Here is a 2,181-nt window from a genome sequence, read left to right as displayed (position 1 = left end):
TTTATCCTCTTCTCTCTCCTTTTTTTTTTTTGTACTTTGTTTTTTATTATAAATTTTTTTTTTCTCATCACAACACACATATGAATTTTCCATCCAAAATACACTGTGCATTGGCTCAATCAAGCACATCAACATATATGTTCTCAGCAAATGATTTCCCAATTTTTGTGTCCTGCATACCTTGCCTTTTGTTTTGCCATCCTAGGTTCCCCATCCCCACCCTCTGCCATGTCCCATCTTCCTCCTCCATTGTCCCTGACATTCATGATTGCCCTCAATGGCTTCCGCCCCCCCCCATTCAATTGTTCTACCAATGAACTCAATTAGTCTAAGTATATCCACTAGCTAGCACAGCTGACATATCCTTACACATGTATCCAAATCTGATCCTAGGCATAAACCCCAGGGAGTAGAATGAACATATTATAAAGTAGACCCCAGTTGTGTCCATACAACTCTCTTCAGTCATCAAATGTGCATTTTTTTTTCCTCCTGCTTATTACTTTTTTTATATTAAATTATATTGCCTAACACTCATTCCCTGAGTATCATCACAACACACCAAGTGTAGTTTCCCATCTAGGATAAACTACATAGTGTCTTAATCAAGCATGTCGTCACCAATACTGTTCCATTTCTACTTTCATACATATAAATATGTTTTTTATCCTATGTTTGACCCTCAGCCCTTTCCCCCTCTCCCAATTACTCTATCTCTGCTATAGACAGCTATCCTCCAGAGGGGTCATTGAAAATGCGATACCTGCGAGTAGAGGGAGAGGGGTCACGAGTCCAAAGTTTTTAACAATAGGGAAAATAGATTCCATTCAAGGTTGGATCAAGTGTGGGTCTCGTGCAGTTCCGCAACTGTAGGTGAGTCTCCATGGAATACAGTTTCAGGAAAGCAGTTCTGGTAAGCAGAGTTGACCATCAGTTGATGTGGCACAGCGGCCATCTTGTGGTTAGCAGGAGTGGTGTTGTGGAGGTCTGCAGCGTGACTTATCCTCGGGTGTCTGGCTTCCCTAAGAATGGCAGGGTAGTTCCTGTTCTTGCCTGAGGTAATGCAGGGCTGGTATCCATCATCTTCTCACTGTCCATAGGTAGATAAAATCCTTCTCTATAGTGTATTTCTCAGTTGGTTTAAGGCAGTTAAAGGTTCTTTCTGTTGCTTATAGTTGCAAATTCTTATTCCTTCTCTTCAGCTTCAGCTTGCTGGCCCAGAGGCCGCCCGCCTCCTGCCGCCGCCGGGGCCGGACGCAGCCTTGGCGCCCGGCCGGCTCCCGCTTCCGCCGGCTCGGCAGGGCCCCCCAGCACTATGTTGAAAAGAAATGGAGAAAGTGGACAGCCTGTCCTGTTCTCCTTTTAGCTTTTCCCTATTCAGTATGATATTAGCAATGGGTTTGTCATATTTGGCTTTTTAAAAAAATTAATTTTATTTGTTATTATTTTAAAAAACATTTATTTATTTGTTGTGATTTTTAAGCCACTAAATCCAGGACTTGGACTGCAGTCGACCATGTGGGAATCCAGCGCCTTAACCACCATACCACTTGCCAACCCCACCATATTTGGATTTATTGTGTTGAGAAATATACCTTCTATATCTATTTTCCTGCGAGTCTTAATCTTGAAGTAATGTTGTATCTTATCAAATGCTTTTTCTGCATCAATTGATGTGATTATGTTTTTATCTTTCTGGGTTTTTTTTTCTTTTTTTGGAGAGGTTTTTGCTATAGGGCACATGCGCTCTCCAGACAGACAGAGAAAGACAGAGAGACAGAAAGCAAAAAATCCCCCCTCAGGGGGGATAGCCATGCCACAATCCCTTCTTCTCCATTCTCCTCTTGGGATCTTGGGCACGCATGCACATGTGCCTGGCATGAGTTTAAGTTGCCAGGTCCAGGACTCAAATCATGGTTGACTACATGGGAGTCCAGCAACATAGCCATTAGACTAACTCCTGATCCCCTATCTTTCTTTTTGTTGATGTGATGTATTACATTTATTGTTTTTTTGTCTTTTTTTTTCTGTAGTGTAGGTAGAATCACTAGAGAGAGACAAAGAAAGCAAAGAGAGGGAAAGTGAGAAATCACCACTACCCCCCTCCCCCAGGGGGAGGTGTGATGGCCACCCTACAAATCCTTCTCCTCCACTTTCTTCTAGTGATTTTTTAGGCATGCA

The sequence above is a fragment of the Tupaia chinensis genome, unplaced genomic scaffold (genome assembly GCF_000334495.1).
Source record: "Tupaia chinensis unplaced genomic scaffold, TupChi_1.0 Scaffold143737_1, whole genome shotgun sequence".
In the NCBI taxonomy this organism is placed as follows: Eukaryota; Metazoa; Chordata; class Mammalia; order Scandentia; family Tupaiidae; genus Tupaia; species Tupaia belangeri.
The sequence above is the reverse complement of the archived record's forward strand: the minus strand, read 5'-3'. Positions refer to the sequence as shown.